This window comes from Oreochromis niloticus, linkage group LG1 (assembly GCF_001858045.2).
Source record: "Oreochromis niloticus isolate F11D_XX linkage group LG1, O_niloticus_UMD_NMBU, whole genome shotgun sequence".
NCBI classification, from domain to species: Eukaryota; Metazoa; Chordata; class Actinopteri; order Cichliformes; family Cichlidae; genus Oreochromis; species Oreochromis niloticus.
Window position 1 is genome coordinate 37485255 of NC_031965.2, and position 20832 is coordinate 37506086.

At 40.6% G+C, this 20832-nt stretch overlaps 1 protein-coding gene across 2 annotated transcripts in view; it reads right to left on the reverse strand.

Moving 5' to 3' along the window:
• plekhg4 (pleckstrin homology domain containing, family G (with RhoGef domain) member 4) overlaps positions 1-20832 on the reverse strand; it is an 83329-nt gene that overhangs the window by 50469 nt on the left and 12028 nt on the right. The gene's annotated exons all lie outside the window — the stretch shown is intronic.

Sequence of the window (20832 nt, forward strand, 5' to 3'; positions counted from 1 at the left end):
GACTTGCACCTTCCTCAGAATGTGCCAGGCCTGCTTTCCAGTACTACCTGCTATAAACACAGCACACCGATGAGCACCGGGATAGCTTGTTATATTGTGCTACAGTTAACTTTATCTTTTTTAATTACTTCAGAGTGGACGTGTGCTGTTTTTCTCACTTTAAAACTCTGATAATACAAACAGACTCAGTTTGTTCTAAAGTCTTCTCTTCGTTATGTATTTTTAGGAAAAAGCTGGCGTTGTTTATCAGCCCCAACTCCATTATGATCAGTTCAGTTTCACTGATAATGGCAGAAACTAACCTTCAGCCTTTATGTATCATTTTACTTTGCACTGAAGAATGAAACTGACATTCCTAAGCTGGGCTCTGTATTTGTATTCAGTTACTTGTTTGTCCTGATTTGCCTTATTTTGGTCTCGTGTCTCTTCATGTTCTTTCCTTAAGGAAGAAAAAAAATTAAAGGACCTCTTTGTTAAATAAAAGTTTAAAAAAGGTAACTTTTTTGTGAACAGACATGAAGCAAAGCCCTTCTAGAAACAAGACTTTCCACTTGTAGCCTTTTGAGCAAATCTCATTAAAAAGACTCAGTTTGGTTAATTTTCCCAAAAATAAGGCTTTAAAGCTTCTAACCCCTCAGGTTTAGTGTTGTTTTAATGAATTACTTTGTAATGGATTACTCTAATCACATTACATTTTCCACTAATGCACTAAAGTAACCAAATTTACCTATTCAGAAACCCATTAAGGATGCACTGGGATAATCAGGAGTTCAGCATCTTGCCCCAGGACACGTCGGCACAGACCGGGGGGGAAGCGTGGATCAAACCTACGACTAACAGACGTCCAACAGCCGCCCCTAAGCTTACAGCACAATTCCCAGGTGGTCTATGATGCGAGTGCTAAACAGGCAACATCCCACTTTGGTTCCAAGATCAGATAAGATCGAGTGTGCTCAGGGTGCCCGCAAATATTCACATGTTGAATACAGTAAGCCAAGACAGACAATATGCACACTCATTTTCTCAGACGTCGTAGAACGTTTGAGTAACAATGCAAAGATGCAAAGAATTTCACTTGCGAGCACACGCGTGCACACACACACACGCACAAACAAAAAAGGAAAATGATCTTTAAAAAAATGATTTGTTTTAGTTCTACCAGCAGGTCAAGGTGTCCTCAATGAAAACAACAGACATGCTATTTGTTTTAATGTAAACCCAGAGAAAATGTGTCCAACAACACAGACGATCAATGAATGCTCTGAAACATTCGGCTGATTTATCAGTCCTATGATTCATCTTTTTGCTCTCCAGTCTCCTCAAATTTTGGAATGTCTAGTGTTTCTGACAAGTATTCACTGAAATCAGGTATGAAAACAGCTGCAGATGAGTCCATCAGCTGACTCTAAGGAGTAACCGAGGGACCCTTGCATCAAAGTCCTGAAGGATCATTTTTGGCTCCTGCTGCCACCGAGGCTGAATGTGGTCACTGTTAAAAACATCTGCCTCGTGAATGCAGAGTAATGGCTGAACTGAAGGGCACTGGAGGCCTCTGCTGAATCCATTACTGCCCTAACAAGTCCCACATGTGACTCCTCACCGCTAACAGTTTGCCGGCTGGGAACAAAGACCCATACAGAACTGTACTGACTCCCACAGCCTCCAGTCTGAAACAAGTCGATGGTCACAGCTGGAGACAAACAGCTGCTGCTATCATCACAGCGGAGAGACCTCTGAGTTTGGGGTCGGGGGTCAGAGATAATGTATGGCAGTGGGCTAGTGAGATGCTGAAATGGGCCAACGCCTGAAGCAGAGTTCCTGCTGTTATAGGTCACCTGATGACAGCTCAGACTGGAAACCAGCTGATGGTGACAGAGATGAAGGCTTTTTTCCAAGGTTCTCAAAGCTCGAGAAGATTAATGTGAGTCATTTTTGGAGTTTCTAAGTGACTAAGCCGGTCATGAACGTCATATGATTCAGTTTGATAGTGGGAAAAATGGAAACCCCAAGCCTAAAGCCTGTTATTAGCAGGGTTCGTACACTTTTTTCAGGGTCAAATTCAAAAAAAAAAAAAAGAATGCATGTTTCAATTTGCATCATCTCAGTTCAATTTATCTAAATTCAGAGAAAATTTAAAATACAAGTAGAAAGTGATATTTTTGACTGTAAAAACCACAAGCATGTTTAACGAATCATTTTCATAACTTGAAATGCAAATAGAAATTGGACATTTAAAAAAAAAAAAAAAAAAAAAATAATGAACAAGTTTTGCAAACAACAAAGTTATATGGTACTATTTACCTAAAAATGCAGCCAAGGCTCAGATGTATTTTATATAACCATTCAAAACTATTTACAGAACAATCAGGTGCTCTTTCTCAAATAAGAAGGCACACAAATTGTTTATGCAACTCCAAAAAAATAGTTTGTGTCACTATAAGACAGATGAGAACAGCGCAGGGATAAACCTGCAGGTCTGACAGCAGGTGTGTCACTCAGCGTTTACACTGCAACCTGCCTTTGGTGGCTTTTTTGCAGCACCTGTGACGTTCACTAGTAGAACTGACACACAAAACAAAACAACGACTACACCACACACTAACTACACAAGACAACACACTAACTTGAGACTCCAAACACGGTAAACGTCACAAATCTCTCACGTATCAGAACTCTCTCTCTCTCTCTCTCTCTCTTTTGCTCACTCGCTCTCTCTCGCCGGTCACTCCTAAAACTGCCCTCTCTTCCCAAACAACCAAATGCCACATGTTGCAATATCATTTTTTGATTGGTCGACATGATACATTTTTACACCAATAGGGAAGGAGTGTTTTTTTCTTTTTCTTTTTTCACTCACAAGCAAAGCGTGTTTGCTAGCGCTCTCCTTAGAAAACGCCGTTTTAACCGTTTCTTCCCGGAGTAAACGCCACTGTTGTATTAAAAAAACAAAACAAAAAAAAAACATCGGTTTTACGTGACCTATCAACGGAATTTAAAAACTGGTATATAGCTTGACGTCCCCACGTTGGACCCAAGTTGAAATGGAGACTCTGGGTCCGTCGACCACAGAGGGTTAATCAGAAAGCCTTAAGTTAGCTAGTTATGTATCGGGCTAATGTTTAAAGCTTTCACTTGAGTAAATTAACTCATATTACTGCTAAGTAATGTTAGCTAATAACTAATTTTATTTCTCTATCTGATAAGAAAACAATTCAATCAGATAGCTATTTATTGTGAATGAAATACAGTTACATTTTCAAGCACTTTTCAAACCTTGAAAAGACGACATTAGAATTCAAGCATTTTCAAGGATTTCAAGCACCCGTACGAACCCTGTATTAGACTCCAGCTTCAGTGAACAGTTTGAGCACTGTGCAGGACTCCACAGAGAAGCTGATGCACCACTGAGACCAGGATAGGGTCGAGGGGTTTGTGCTGGTTTCCAGGGTGCTGCTGGGAATCTGTCTGTGGTTTCCAGGAGCTTCAGAGAAAAACTGCTTTCAGAGCCTCTGTGTGTAGAAAACAGAGACAAACTGGCAAGGTCACAATGACTGAGGCTCTGAAAGGATGACATGGAGTCCCCACCACCACCACCACTACTACCCGGACGTTTATGATGGGAACACCGGGGACTCTGCCGGGCTCTCCTCGAATTCCCAGCACTCCCTTCAAATTAGACTTGTGTTGATTGAAGATCTGCTTGTGTCATTCATCACGTATAATCGCAGCCAAATGAAAAACAAAAGACAGACGCCAGAGCAGAACCAGCAGCCGGATTTATTTTTAACCTTTCCGTAAAAGAAAAAGAAAAAAGAACACATCCTGAGGTAACTTTTAAATAATTCGATCCAATCAAAGAACTGTGCCCACCTGTTTGTTCTGAGCAGCATTTCCCTACATACAGACTTTACTTACTTGCTCTTATTTTGAAAGTTGGTAACCAGCCAGCTCTAGCCTTTCCAATGTTTCCCACCAGCAGGCTGATCAGGTTGCTGTTGTGACAGTCTCTGATATCATTTCAGCTGCTCTCCAGAAGATTTTACTTGTAGATGGAAGAACTGCAGCTGGAGACCATAGTTCAGGTTCAGTCCATTCCTACTTAACCTCCGGAGAAAAGGTTCACCTGCTGAGCAGAACACTGTCTACCATCACTACCTGAATCTGGAGTCCATCCGTGAACTAACTGAAGAAACCGCTGAATATTGATCTTCTAGTTATTGTGTGCATATGATTTATTTACACATGCATACACTACAAAAGGTTCTTGTTAGGGCTGCTCAATTAATCAAATTTTAATCTAGATTACGATCTGGGTTTTCAACGATCATTAAAAATGACTGAGCCGATTATTAGCACCTCCCTCGTGCTTTACTCTCGCGCTGCTCCGTGTGGCAAATCGAGCGCACCTCTCTGCGTTTCGAACACGCGTCACAACAATTAAGAGGACCCGAGGGAAGCTCGGAAAGCTAAGCAGAAGTTATTTGTAGAGGAGAGGATAACGGCTGCTGAAGAAAGAATGCCGTTGGTTGAAAAGAGGTAAAACGACTTCAGTGGTGTGGAAACATTATGGGTTCGTGGAGTCAGACGTGGATCAAATATTATGCAGTATTTTGAAGTTCACTAAACATAGATGTTTACATTTTTCATTTATTTTTTATATTGCAAACATTTCCACTGTAATCAGTATTTGCACACTATTTTATATTATTTTTTGACAATCTTTAAAGCCATTATTCAATACATTGTTATTGTTAAATAAATATCGTCAAATAATCGAGATCTCAATTTCAGTGAAAATAATCGTGATTATCATTTTTGCCATAATCGAGCAGCCCTAGTTGTTGTTGACTAATATACTACTCATTTAAACTGGAGAGAAAAAGAAGAAAGAGAAAACAGTCAAAACTCAACAACAGGACAACGTTTACCACCACAAACTATTTCTGCAGGAAACACCAGATCATAACATATCCAAAAGGTGCGCAGGTGGAGGATACAAGCATCCACGCTCTATTAGCCCCACCTAATCCCCCCACCTTTTTTTATGAGGGATTTAGGCAGGTCTCACACATATCCCGTTTCCCTGTGTCTTGGAGGAGTATTGCTTGGTTATCTGCTAACGACACAGATCAGGAGACGTGTCAGGATCTGGGGGGCTCCTCTTCTAAACAAATGCCTGAGGGGGGAACAAAACCCCCTCTCACCCCCTGTTACATAAATGTTCCTGCAGCTTCACTTGTTCTCTCATGTCTGAATAAATGCAGGAACTTCTTTTATGTGAAAGTCCTGGCGGCGATGTGACCCGTAATGTTTCTGCTGCAGCACACAGAGACAGCGTGAGTCATTCACAGCACAGCGGGCCCCTGTTTAGCAGCTCTGACAGCCCCTCTCATGACCAGAGGCCAAATATCACCAAGCACCGTGTCTCCACCTAAAATGAACATGAATGTAATCGACACCTGGGTTTTACCAGCAAGTGAGAACAAACTGTTATGAGACTATAAAAAGGAAAATCTAAAAGATTTAAATTTGGGTGGGACCACTTTTAAAAACCGACACACGGTCCACAGGAACACTTTCACTGAGTCTCCTCAATGGTGTGGTGCTCGTTCAACTTGATATTTTTATTGTCAGGGAATGGATGAAGAGGCAGGGAAGCAAACATGATAAATAGGAAGTCTGTGTGTCTGGTTAACTGTTAAATGTTGTCTCTCAGTTGCCTCGGGATGTTAAAGTCCACGAGGACAGCCTGACCTTGAAGGTCAAATTCATGGTGCATAACCTGATGAATGGGAAAAAAATGACCATTGTTCTCCCTCGTCATCTGAGGTGCTGCCTCAGGCCTGGAAATCTGTGGACTCTTAAAATGAAAACTGCTGCCATATCTGGAGACGCAGTTTTCATAGCCAGAAATGATCCTTCACAGGACATCCGAGTCAGTTTGAAACTGTAACTTAGGGTCTCTGAATGTGTTTGAGGGGAAACAGCAGAGCAACAGCAGCCACGGTGGAAGCCTTCTACATGACACCCGAGAAGACTATCATGAACATGAGATCAGACAAATTTTAAGGTAAAGTGTGGTTTTAAATTTTTAATGACATGTTCTCAAAACTTTCCAATCTTAAATCATATCACAGAATAAAATATCTTCTGCTTACGGTAGGATCGAAGATGGACTCCATGGTTTTTACGCACATGAAAGATTTCTGCGGGCACTGAAATCGCTCGCTAGCCAGTAAGCCAAAAGGCTACTCTGCACATACCGTCTTCCTCCATTCCCGTCTACTCTACAGTGCAAAATAAGGCTCCAAAGAGAAAAAAAAGCCCAATAGTAAATCTAAAAAAGTCATTTAGCACCAAAGGAAAAACTCAATAAATATTAAAAGAAAAAAAATAACTACATGTGGACAAACTGTGATGATGCACAGTCACATCAAAAGCGCCATACTGAGCCAGGAAAAGCGTTCTTATTTCAGAGTCCAACTCTGCTGCTTCAGAACCATCCCAGACAGATTTCTTTATACTCATTTGTCTTCTACATGCATCAAGTTGGTTGGTTTTTAAGGAGATGAGGCTCAAAGAGAAAGCAGAAAAATTGGCTTGTACCAGACTGAACTGAAGGGCTGCATAAAGGGCCACAAAAATCATTTTGGATACTTTGGATAATTTCTCGCATGTAGCATGCAGAGTAGGAGTGTCTGGCACTACTTCACCTGCTTCCCAGGTGCAAAAAGCTCCAACAACACCTGGAGGAAAAGCAATATTATCTGACCAATGCATTTCAACTCAAAACATACTGCAGACAACATTTAAAACTGTGCTGCTATCAAGTAGAAAAATGCAGAACAACCAATAATATGGCTTCAGCAAACAGATCCACCAATGAGGCACCAACAAGGATGAGCTGGACATTTGGTGAAGGGGTTTAGAGAATCACTATCCCTGGCACTGGGAAGTACCCACTGAAAATCTGGGTGGCACCTTCAGGCGCAAGGAAGGGAAGCAGCGCACAGGACGCCGACTTACTGGTGGTTTATGCACCAGGCACTAGAAACCTCACACCTGTGACGCCTCATATCAAGACTTGTTCAAGGTTGCAGTGATGTGCAAAAACAAAGATGCTTTAGTGGAGTTTCAGAGTACATAGACAGTTCAAGATCATCATAACTGGCTCTTTAATAATTAACACTAAAATAAAGAGGTATAACATGAAATAACAGTGACACAATTCCACTTTAATTTTAAACCGCACACGCAACCACACCGTCGCCCGAACATAGGAACCGTTATACGCCTACTCCTGCTTACACTTCCACTGACACATTGTTACCGGGCCACGCGCCTTCCAGCACACCCTCTCACCTGAGACAAACAGGTGAGCTCAGCAGACCTGCACATGAGCACACAGAGCATCAGTCAGCGTCAGTGACTCATGACCGCAGAGTACACAGCTAGATAAGACTGCATGAATGGGCGTAGAAGCTTTCACTGGATTAGCTGAGACAACATGAACAGGTCAGCAGACGCGGATCAAACAGCTCCACCTCCAGCTCCACCTCCAGCTCGGGCTTCAACGCATTCCTTAGCACTGAAAAAGGTCCTGCACCCCATTCCTCAAATACAACAAAATAAGAATCCACAGTTTTTTCACATTAGGAAAATTTCATGTTTTCACCTTCAACCAAAGGGAAGAAAACTGCCAGAAACTGTGTGTTCACCCTTTGGTTTACCCAAAGTTAAATATATTTACATGTTTATCAAATGGCCAGAAGTGGCACTAAAATACAGACTTAAATAAGACACCAATCAAGGACCAACCATGTTAACATCACTCTCCAAACACCGATTTTGAGCCAGGAAAAGACTCTAATGACAGTTATTGACATCAGTCCGAGTCAGACTCCAAGGCGTAAAACAGCTAAAGGAACCAGAAATGAGACTGAAGGACTCGAGGGTTGTCGCTTAAGTCTAAACAAACATTTTGCTGGCCGTGCTTTTAATACACATACAGTAACTGGAGCTCCATCACCTGTGAGTAATTCAGTGCCGACCCATTAACCGTGACCCTGACCCTGTGTATGTGTGCTCGGCTGAAGAATGGTGGTCCACACAATAACAGACAGCTGCTTCAGCACATAATGAGGTTTCTGTGATGGAGACAGTTGATGAATGTTTCCAATGTGACAAACAAACACACCCGATGGAAGGAGAACAAAACGAAGATTAATGCGAATCCTGTTCAAACACTCCTGTTTCCATCAGGGTTAAATGAATCCTGTTTACCTTCCACATCACGCTCTGCTCTGCAGCGCCTGCAGTGCTCAGTCAAACGCTCACAGAACACGCAGCGCTCACGTGACTGCACAGCATACTGTTTTATTATGTTTTCCTTCAGGCTGTTTGCATGAAAATGACATGTTTCTCCAGTTTAAAATCTCATCAGTCACTCACTTAGCTCAGACACCAGAGCCCCAGCTGCACAAACAGGCCTCAGATTATATTTGAGCACATTATATTTGCTCCTCTGACATTTAAAACCAATTTAAAACCAATTTCTGCTCTTTCGCTTTAAAAAAAAAAAAAAAAAAAAAAATTACATTTGTGTTTTATGTCATTTAGCATGTTATCTTATTTTATTCGTTTACTTTTGCTCATCTGAGTTTCAGAGTAAAATATTACTTATTTTATTTAAATTTTCCCTTATTTGAATTTTTCTAATGGTTTTGTTTTCAGATCAGTTTTTACCTTGATATCTGTGTTCTTATACAGTATGTGGTATTTTATATTATTGAAGTACATGTCATTTTATTAAAGCTTTTTATTGTATTAACTGCTGTGATTTTCCAACTTAAAAAAAAAAGTTGGTTACAGCATCAGCTGAGCTTCTGATTCCTGTCATGATGACATAAAGCATTATGGGTGCATGGAGAAGGCAGGGTTCGTACGGGTGCTTGAAATCCTTGAAAATGCTTGAATTTTAATGTTGTCTTTTCAAGGTTTGAAAAGTGCTTGAATTTCAGATGTGGTGCTTAAAAGTGCTTGAAAGTGTAACTGTATTTCATTCACCACAAATAACTATCTGATTGAATAGTTTTCTTATCAGATAGAGAAATAAAATTAGTCGCAAAACGTAAAAGCAAAATTTCCCCGCCTGGGCTGTCTTGCGCCTCTGTCTTTTTCAACATGTGACCCCGCCCCTCCCTCGGACAGTCGGGGATGAGTGCGCTAACATACCTGTAGGTTGCTGTTTTAATGAGTGTTTGATGGAAAACAACAAGAGTGGAGTTTGCGTTCTCCAGTCGCATGATAGGTGAGTGCTAGTAAATAATTTTCCAGTATGTGTACGTTACACATGCTATTTTCTTAAATTATGATTATTATTTTGTTAGCTATCAAACTCGCTGGAGAAATGATTGAAATGCACTGAGTGTGATGCAGTATGGCAGCGCTATTACGGAATATGCTGTGAACTTAGCTAACATTACTTAGCAGTAATATGAGTTAATTTACTCAAGTGAAAGCTTTAAACATTAGCCCGATACATAACTAGCTAACTTATCATAACATATCGCTAGAGCAGGGCGATATGACCAAAAATATTTATCACGATATACAATTGAAAATTTGCGATAACGATATAACTGACGATATAATTCACACTAGACAAAATACTTTACAACTCCACAACTTTATTAGTGCAAAAACCCCCATCAATGTATTTTCACTTAAACAAGCAGCTGTTCTTTATGTGCATTACAGTTATACAAATAAATTAACAGTGCAAATGCAAATCCTTGCTGACAGTTTAACCAAAAGGCATTTCCAGTGGAAACTGGCCGAGATATCCTCAGCATAACCATGTATAATATCCACAAAACTTAAAAAGAGGTTATACACACACAATACGGTAATATTATGTTGAAGCACAGTACGTATCACTCCGCGAGGCTCCTGCCTACGATAGCCGTAATGCTCCGACAATCCGTCAAGCGGTGCGGCTTCGTAGCTTAGCAAAGTCGGACTGAAACATTTGACAGATTTTCGAGCGCCGTGTACATAAAATCGTCTCGAGGTCAGTAAACACAACCAGAATTCATACATAAGGCACACGGGATTATAAGGGACACTGTCGATTTTCAGAAAAATCATGGATTGATTTTAAGTGTGCCGTATTTTCCAAACAACACGGTAATAACGACGGCCCGCTAGCATGCGCTACCAAAACTAGTGCTTTGTTGTGTATCTGACGGACGAAAGCTAAACCAGTTCCACACCACTGAAGTTGCAGCATTTTTACAAACCAATTCTGGTTCATCCGTTTCATTTAACGATCCACTTTCGCTCTTCTCATTCTGCGTCGCCGCCATGTGTGTATGTAAACATAGGCACTGCGCATGCGCGTTTTACCCATATTCTATCGCGATATTTCTTTTTTTTCTTTTTTTATCGTTGCCCAAAATTACACCGGTATTACCGTGAACGGTATGATATGGCCCAGCCCTACTTAAGGCTTTCTGATTAACCCTCTGTGGTCGACGGACCCAGAGTCTCCATTTCAACTTGGGTCCAACGTGGGGACTTCAAGCTATATACCAGTTTTTAAATTGCGTTGATAGGTCACGTAAAACCGATGTTTTTTTTGTTTTGTTTTTTTAATACAACAGTGGCGTTTACTCCAGGAAGAAACGGTTAAAACGGCGTTTTCTAAGGAGAGCGCTAGCTAACACGCTTTGCTTGTGAGTGAAAAAAGAAAAAACACTCCTTCCCTATTGGAGTAAAAATGTATCATGTCGACCAATCAAAAAATGATATTGCAACATGTGGCATTTGGTTGTTTGGGAAGAGAGGGCAGTTTTAGGAGTGACCGGCGAGAGAGAGCGAGTGAGCAAGAGAGAGAGAGAGAGAGAGAGTTCTGATACGTGAGAGATTTGTGACGTTTACCGTGTTTGGAGTCTCAAGTTAGTGTGTTGTCTTGTGTAGTTAGTGTGTGGTGTAGTCGTTGTTTTGTTTTGTGTGTCAGTTCTACTAGTGAACGTCACAGGTGCTGCAAAAAAGCCACCAAAGGCAGGTTGCAGTGTAAACGCTGAGTGACACACCTGCTGTCAGACCTGCAGGTTTATCCCTGCGCTGTTCTCATCTGTCTTATAGTGACACAAACTATTTTTTTGGAGTTGCATAAATAATTTGTGTGCCTTCTTATTTGAGAAAGAGCACCTGATTGTTCTGTAAATAGTTTTAAATGGTTATATAAAAAAAATGTCTGAGCCTTGGCTGCATTTTTAGGTAAATAGTACCATATAACTTTGTTGTTTGCAAAACTTGTGCATATTTTTTAAAAATGTACAATTTCTATTTGCATTTCAAGTTATGAAAATTATGCTTTAAACATGCTTGTGGTTTTTACAGTCAAAAATATCACTTTCTACTTTCTAAATTGTGCTGATACAGTAAGTCAAAGTGAGAAAATAACAGATAAACAGTTTTTAAAGGTGAAATATAGAGGCCAAATCAAAAGTAGTCAAAAGCAGCCAATTATACCCTGGACACCAGAGGGTTAAAGGCTAAAAGCAAAGTTTTCACCAAGTACTATTTATATTTGTGTGTATTGCTGCAGCTTTTTTGAGTATTAACTTGGTGCCTTTGGGTGAAATAATGGTAATATGAGGGACCGATCCATATGGTCACAAAGAATAGCCACTTGTTTCTGTGCTACCAAAGTTCCCGGCTTTCATTCAAAATGTGTTTATCGTGAAACATGCATTTTTGGGGGGTGGGGGTGGGGGTGCTGGAAAAGCTTGAAAGGGACCTTGAAAGTGCTTAAAAAGTGCTTGAATTTCACCCTGAAAAAGGCGTATGAACCCTGAGAAGGGGAGGAGAGGCTCTGAGGCTTCTGAGGAGGAAATCAAAGGAAGCAGCAGCATGAATGAAGAGTGCAGACTGAAGTTAATATCCGGTTAGTTAGTGAGCGGGTCAGGTAAACTCAAACTATTCAACATACTCACCATGTGTGCAGCAGATCAAACAAAGAGCAGGAGCAGCTCTGCAGTGTCTGTGAACATGGTTACATTTCAACTGATGTAAAGCTAATGATCAATTTGCCCCCAGAGTCAGAGGAGGAGCAGGAAGAGAGTTTCCTGTCTGAGAGACTCACTGATTTATACATTAAAACACTGACGCAGGGGGTCTGTGGGGGTCTTCAGAGCATTTGAAGTTTGGATACACAGGCCTACTTTTTAATACAGGCCAGGACAAAGAAACCTCCAGACTTTTCCCTCATTAGTGGGAGCAGGAGGTGAAGTGAAGGTCGCGGCTGTGACTCCCACTTCATTATACAGCTCAGTGCACATGAAGCGCGGGGGGGCACGACACAACGGTTAATATCCAGACAAACCTGAGGCCGGTATACAAATGAACACACAGCTTTCAGGTGTCTCCTATTCCTTCTCGTATCTCATAAATATATAGTTCTAGTTCCTGTGCGAAACTGTGGGGATCAACAACTATAAATGTATTATTACAAAGAAAGAGCCAATCACAATATTAATAAGCCTGGTTACTATGATCAGACTGAGCCAATGAAAATACTAACAAAAAAAAAGGCAAATATTTTAATCTGTTTTCCTAATTTATCATTCCTGCAGCTAAAGACCACATGAAGTTAAGAGTTCATATATCATGAGACAGTGTGGAATTTTAGCTCTCCGTCACAAAATCTGTCAGTGTTAAAAGTATTACATACACTTTGAGTCCATGGATGCTGCCTGTAAACAAAAATGTGAATTTTTCAAACATTTATTTAGGAAAAATGTGGTAGAACGCGTCACAACGCCTTGAGACATGACTACCAGACACCTAAACTTAAACAAAGAAAAGTCTAACTGAAGTTGTTAGATGATGTGATGGTTTTGGGATATTGCAATCATACATGGAAGTATTTTTGTCTTCAAGCATCAGCTACACTTTTTTTCCCCCCCTTTTTAAATCAGTCTGCAGAAAACTGTTATACTTAAATCAAATAAAAGAATAAAAATAATCATTTAAATGATGATACCTAAGACCATAGTCTGACTTCCAGCAGTCAGATTTCCTCTCAGATACTGTGTTTGACACATGAGGCTGGCCAGATAAGATAAGCCAGATAAGCCGCTTTCACCTGAAGAATCTGCGCTAAAGATACAATAATTGGGCCTCAGTCTACAGTCAGGCTGTACAGAAATCCCCCAGTGGCTTTGACAGTAGTATTTAACACTGATTTTATCTACCCCAGAGGCCCATTCGGAGTCAGGGAAAATGCCTGTGTTAAGCTAGATCTGTGCTGCTCAATAAAAACATATCTGAGACTTCTGATAGGTTTAAAAAGGATCAGAGCCTCACAAAATCTGCTAAATGCCAGAGACAGTTCAGCAACACGCAGGTTCCTGGTTACTGATACTGCTGCCAATCAACTGATTCACCACTAATGTCACAGCCTCAAAGAGACCAGTACAAAAAAAAAAAAAAACCCCAACAAAAAACTGCCTTCTATTTATATTCCGTGTATGAGTGAATTCACATTTGTCAACACTTTACAATACAGCCGACGACCAAAGGCATAATTCCCCTGTGCTTAAATGTAATTTCACTGTATTTTATTTGAAATTAGAATGCAATTATGCAATTAATAACTACAATAAGGAGGTAACGAGTCAGTCTTCTACAGGAAACAAAGAAATACCTATACTGTGAGTTAACCTCACTAGTGTGTAAAGTCATTTTCAGTAGTCTGCAATTTTAAGAGTGTCTCGTTTCCTGTAGAAATTAGGAAAGGTTAAGCCCCATACTTATAATGTAACACAGGGAGGCAATTATTTCTTCTTACATGTAAAAAAAAACCCAAACAAACAAACAAAAAAAAAAAAACCTGAAAATTACTTACAGAAGCTGCTTCCTGTAAAAACCTGACTTGATACTTATTTCACTGTACCTACATTTAAGTATTTGTAGGTAGATGTATATGCATTCTAATTTCAAATAAAATACAGTAACAGTCCATTTAATTACAGAGGAATTATGCCTTCAGTCACAGGCACTATTACAAAGTGTTACCTCACATCTTAATCTAAATGCACAGAACAAAGACCTCAGCCAAAAGCTGGGTCTCCTTGGTTTGTATCCAGAGTAACATAAAAGTACAGGAAATATACCAAAATTGATTAACCTTATGTTTTAAATGCCCCCCAAAAAACTACTAAAAAGAATAACTTTTTATAAAAGGAAAACTAAGTATTTCTGAACTTTGTAAAAGACTGAGTGTGAGGAATAGATGGTGCTCCCTGATGTGTCCGTGCACTAACGCCAAATGGGCATAAGAGTTACTAAGCAAGCGATAACTTCAAATGGACTTAAAAAGGAAATCACTTTATTTTTAACATTTTTAAAAATCTGTTACACAGTGAAGAAAAACCAGGAAACACGTGGTCAGCCTCCACAGATTGTGCTCTCTGATCCATCACCTCAGCAGCTCTCTAATCAGTACACACACACACACACACACACACACACACACACACACACACACACAGGCAAGCACCCACCTGCAGCAGCTTTGCAGCCTCCAGCCAATTACCCCGCTCACATTTTTTAACCGCCTCAGTGAGAATTGCTGTGTGCTTCTAACTTTGTGGAGACTTGTGTGAGATGTGATAAATTTGTGACTACAGTTATTCCAACCCCCACTTTGAGATCTTCAGAGGGCTGTTTGAAGGTTCATCTCAGGGTAAGTTGATCCATTTAGTGAATAAAGGTCTTAGAAAAGAAAAAGAAAAAGAGTGTTTGACTTTTTCTGAAACTGTATCACGTAGCAGCGCCTGTAAAGAGGAGAGACCAGAGATTCAGGTGCAGATCATCAGTCAGCCTCACAAACCACACAGAAATCCTACAGGAGAGGGCGGTTTGCCTCTAATCCAACATCAGATAGCAGAAACCATTACTGCCCCGTCTGTGAGCCAATGAACCAGTGAAACCGACACAACGCTGATGTGCTGTGGCTTATCTGACCAATTAGTCAGTTTTCACAATTAACCTTCAGCCTGATAATTAACAACATCTAGACTGATGACTGTTTTAGTTGTGTAAATGGGGAAACATTTTAATAATAAGAACAATACTTTAAGTGCTTTTCAAAGCACAGAAAGGGATGTGTATGTGTTTTATCGGAGTTAAAAAAAATAATGTGAGTAAGGAAGGAGCTTTGGTGATGATGTAAGTGGTATGGCGTTCTGGTTAGAGGAAGTTGCACTAATCACTAATGTGGGACGTGATCACAGTGCGAACGAGGACAGCAGTATTGAGCTTGGAAAGAAAGCGTGCGATCAAGCATGACACTGAAAGCTGGATTTTGGTGGCACTGAGGAGAACCTCGGATTTTATCACTGCTCAGTTTGAGAAAGTTTTGGAGTAGATTGATACTAAATAGGACAGATCCCTAGGGGAGACCTGTAGGGATTTTAAAATGTTGAGATGAATTAACCGTTTGACTCATGGTCTTCTTAATCTTTTGTTTGTCCCACCTCCCTTGTTTGTATTTGTTGTTATTATTATAATCATGATGTGCTGAACAGCAGTGTTGTGGCATCTCATATGTGAGGTTGCTTTGAACCATGGATTTAGGGACTGTAATACAAAACAAATGAGACACACAAGTTCATCATACAATCTTTGAAGATTTGTCCCAGTTTTCCTCAAACTAAATTATCTGCTGCTCGCCGTCTTGAATTGTTTTGTCTTGCTGGCCTTTGGTGTGAGCGCAAACTCACATGTCATGTTACGTGTGTCATAGCAGTGTGGCTATGGGGCTTTTTATTTTCAAAGCACTTTAAATCCCAGCAGTAAATGCCATCTTATTTGCAGACAGGCTGATGCATCAGTGCATTCCTGTTAAACAATTAAAGCTAACTCCCAAGCAATAAAAACTAAAACCAGTCGTGCACTTTAGATGCCCTAAAACTAATCTGTAATCACAGTAAGAGCTTGAATCCAAGCAACAGCAAATAAAAACTGGCCAGCCCCCGAGGTGGAGGACGGGGTTGCACTCGACCTCCATTTTGGCTCCTACATGAGGCTGCAGAGCCAGTCTCTCCCTGCAATTCTCGGACTGTTCCCGCTGAACGTCTGGCACCTCGAACACCTTCTCCAAAACCACACACTTTCATTTCTGCACCACAGGACAGCAGCTGGATAAAACACAAGCTGCACATCAAAGTGGAAGAAAAGCAGAATGTAATAAAGTCAACAAATCAAGATTTGATTTAAAGGCTTTTCCCTTTTTTTCCACTCAGTCTGGAATCACTTATGGAAGCTTCTCTCTTCCATCAACATCAATGTTAATGTTGTTTTATGGCTCATAAAAGCTGCACAACACATTTGTTTCTGCTCTAGTTGGACAGGAAAAAAAACCCAACAGACTGCAACATGACGGTGAAATCAGCTGTGAAAACTCTTCACACGCACCGCTGGTCACACAAATTAGCACTTTTACCTGTCTGGAAAACACCTCTTGCAAAACTTCCCTGACATTCCAGGAATTCCAGGAGCCATAAACTTTGAAGGAGTAAACAGATGTTTTCTTTCAGTTCTTCTCCATTTTGCTCACTGTATTTATCACAGGGAGGGCGACTGATGGCTCTATCTGCTTGGATTCAGGTTTAAACAGTCTTTTAGTGTCAACCAGAACAGAAAACATCAACAATTTTACCTGAAAGGGAGGATCTGACATACGTTCCATCAGAAAGAGAGAATTTCATCTGTTTTTACTCATCTGTGAATATATTCAGACATTCTGCAAACAAAGATGAGACTGTAACCATTCAGCTGTGCTATTCACATATTTAAAACAACATTAAAAACCAATCTTTTCCCTTTTTTTGATTGTGAATAAAGCCATCTTGCAGCACACCGACCGGAGCTGCAGAACTCCTGGCAGAAGCACGAAAAGGCTGCAGATAAAGCCAGCACAGTGCGCAGAAACAGCAGGAGAAGAAGCAGGCTGACAGCTGAAAGGCACTCACTCACCCTGTGTCTGCAGCACAACGCCCACTCTCCTGCTCTCAGGGCAAAGTTAATCCAAACTGAAACTCAAAAACACACTCCAGATCTTGAGAGAGTAGCTGAGCTGTGACAGCAGAGCCAGCGAAGCTCCGTGCATGTGTTCGCAGAATAGCTGCCTGACAAAAATCAAGCCTGCAGGCTCAGACAGCTCCACCCCCGGCTCTCTCCCCTCTCTCCCCCTTCTCCATTTGAAGCATGCGAGTCTCTATCAGATTCTCTGGATTCACCAAACAGCTGATAACACAGACAGACACACACACACACACACGCTCAGCCTGAAGGTGCTGGCAGCAGTTAAGAGGACATTCTTGGGACAGTAAATCAAACCTTTAAATAGTACAGCCGAATGCTGCTGAACACCTCCAACACAGAGGGAGAGCTCAAAGAGGCAGCATGGGATTCACACCACAGCTGCTACAAAAGGCTGGATGTGTGAGAGTTTTACAACAAAAGAACAAACACATTAAAGCCAAATAAATTCCCACTTTACTGATCCAGACCATCAGCTCCAGGTACATCACCATGCTCAGGCTCTACAGCCAGGCCACTCAATGCAATGACACACAAGTTGAATTCAGACAATTTTTATCCTTCAGCATTTTTCTGTAGGGACGATAAAACTGCAGCTTTACCTCACGATCCAAAATAAGCATAATAACAAATAAACAACTTAGCAAAGAAGCCATTTTAAACTGTATCTTCAGGCACTTCGCTACAAGCAGCCGGTCACAAAGACACATATGTTCCCATTTCCTTATATTAATCAATGGAAAATACCAAAGATAATACAACTTGGCATAAAATAGTATTTCTGCAGAGATTTATAAAATTTTCCAACATTTCTAGACATTACTAAACACGTTTTAAATTCTTGCAGACTGGTGGGAATTCCACAAAACAAAAATATTTGAAACCACCTGAATCTTTAAAAGGAAGGGCTACACTGAAATGTCAGTGCATCTACTTATTACTAGATTTACTCTAATGAAATCTGCTGAATCAGGATTTTCTGGGCAAAATGAAGCCAACAGGATTGTTTTTAGAAGGAAAAGTGATTATTTTTTTTGAAATCTGTGGTCAGCTATTTTAGAAACTTCACAGTGTTGTTCGAAAAGCTTTTAAAGGGCCCCGAGGGCTCACACATCTGAGGAGAACAGAAAGAAAAACACTTGAACTCGCACCGAAGTGTTTTCATTTCATCAGGCAGCAGCTGAGAGGGATACGGTCAGAAATTCAGTCTGCCGTGTGCGGCGAGAACAGACCGAAATGTTAGACATTCCTGCAGTCCTCTGTCCTGCTGCTGTAGCATCCAGCACGACTCGTCATCATCGCCACACAACATTCGGTCCTGAACAATTTGCCACAGAGCTGCTCAGACTCACGATTTTACACTCTCTCTGATTACATAGTGCATGATTTTTAATTATAAAATAGGAGTTCCCTGCAAATAAATTATTGATAGCTTTTATATATTTGTTTATCAAATGGCTGTAATTACAGTAAATAACAGAAACCATGCATTGACATCTGTTATGTGAGGGTTTGCTTTAACTCTATGCAGATCAATCCAGTCTGCGCCTTTTAGAAAGGAAAAAAAAAAAAGAAGTATTTTTTAACAGAAATGCTCTCAGTACATAAATGAAGGCGCTGTAATTGTGCTATTAAAGTACGATTTCAAACAATATACATCAATAAATCTCATAAATCACCAGTTTGATCACAAATATCATTTTGGGGCAGCTGAACTTGACTCAGGAAGGAACGAAGGATTCAGCCCATCCATCCGTCCATTCAGGCTTTAGCCTATCCCAGCTGTCATAGGGCGAGAGGCGGGGTACACCCTGGGCAGGTCGCCAGTCTATAGTAGGGCTTTTTTTTTTTTTTTTTTTAACTCAATAAATAAATAAATAAATAGAGTCATCGATATCTGATCCCGTGAAGTCTGTCTTATCCTTAAAAGTAACATTATCCACCTTTTCAAAACTCTCTCAAGATTTAAGAATAAAATAAAATTAAAAATACCTGCATCTATTCACAAGTAAATCCCAGTATTTGCACGCAAGTTTACGTGGTCCTCTGTATATGTGAGCTCAGTCTCCAGATGGGTTTAAAACAACAGAAGCAGAGTTTCTTTAATCACAAAAATTAGGCGCTGCTATGGAACTGAAGCACACTGACAGTATTCATGAGCACTGACAGAGACAAAAATTAAATCTAAAAGAATTAAATAGATAAAAACAAAAATGCAACAGGATACAGGGATGCATCCTGTCCTGAGGGTTATTGTTGTCTCCACTAGTGGCAGGTGGTCCTCCTCTGACCTTAAGAGGGTCTTTAGTGGTCTCAGAGGGACCCCACGGTGTCTCCGGGGAAAAGACACGAGGGGAAATCAGATCAAATGAATAAAAAGCAGCGCGGGGAGCTCGGTAATGAGTGTGTGTTGTAGGTCACAGCTGTGCTCTGCTGCAGTGACTGAGGTAAACACTGAGCCTCACAGTGATGCTCAAACCAAAAAACAAAAACAAAAACAGAAACATCTCAGGGTTTCCACCAGAAAAGATGGCAGCATCAACCAGCAGCACAGGCAATTTAGTGTTGCACACAGTCAGTGCAAGTCTACCAACCTCTGTAATGTTATAAAAACAAGATGGAGACAGCCTATTCCAGCCAGAGATCAGAGTTATCGGACTATTCTAAACCTTTATTCAATCTTAAATCTTGTGTATAAAGTAGAACTTATGTATTCAGTAGTTCAGTAATGTCTTAAATAACCCTCTTCTTCGCCACACGAGGCAAACAGGATTATTCCTGCAAATAAATATTTCTGGTGCCTCTTTTCCTTGATAGTGCTCCCATGAGCACTTGGTGGGTCAAGCACAGCCAAAAAGCAACATGTGGAACCACCGTTCACATGAAGACTGCACCTTGTAGCTCTTCTATCTAAAGCCCAGCAGAAGTTGACATAGACCGGAGGCAAGGCTGGGCTTCTGATGGACTCACGGCCAAATGCCAGGCACAGTTCAGATAGGAAGATCCAACTTAAATTTAAACACACAAACTCAGCCACCTTCTTCATAACAGATGCAGCAGACCCAGACTGGATGAATACATCAAAGGATTAAAGGTTGCAAAGCATGGACGCACTTCACCAAACACAACAAAGCAGCTGTGAACTTTGTGGGAGTGTATTCACGTCAAAGGAGCCTGATGTTTAAATATAGCAACAGTCACCATAGCAGCTGTACATCAGACTGGATCGGCGACAGCAAGATTTATGAGCAACAGCATTTATCTTCCCGTTTCAACTGTATTTACAGCAGGATAATCCTTTAGTGGGCGATGTTCTGTCTGTGGAGACTCAGTCCCCCAGGATGGAAACTGCCTGCAGTCTGTTCTCATTTAGTGACAACACTCAGTCCTCCATGAGACAAAAGCAGCAGCCAGGGTATCAAATACTGACATACCAACCTAAGCACCAAAGTTTGTTTTTTGTTGTTTTTTTGTTTTTGTTTTTTTAGAAGAAACAGTTAGCCCCCAGTTAGCGAATCAATACATGTCAACTAGCCCGATTTTCACAAACTTTCCAAACATAACAGAAAACTAAATACCAGCTATTTATTTATAGCCAAAGTTATAAGGACTATATGTTTGAATTTTTACAGAAATACTTCAGTCAGAGCATGGAATATCATCTTTAACTGTAAACGAGCCAGCTTCCTCTTTTTGATAGACACCTGTACTATAAAG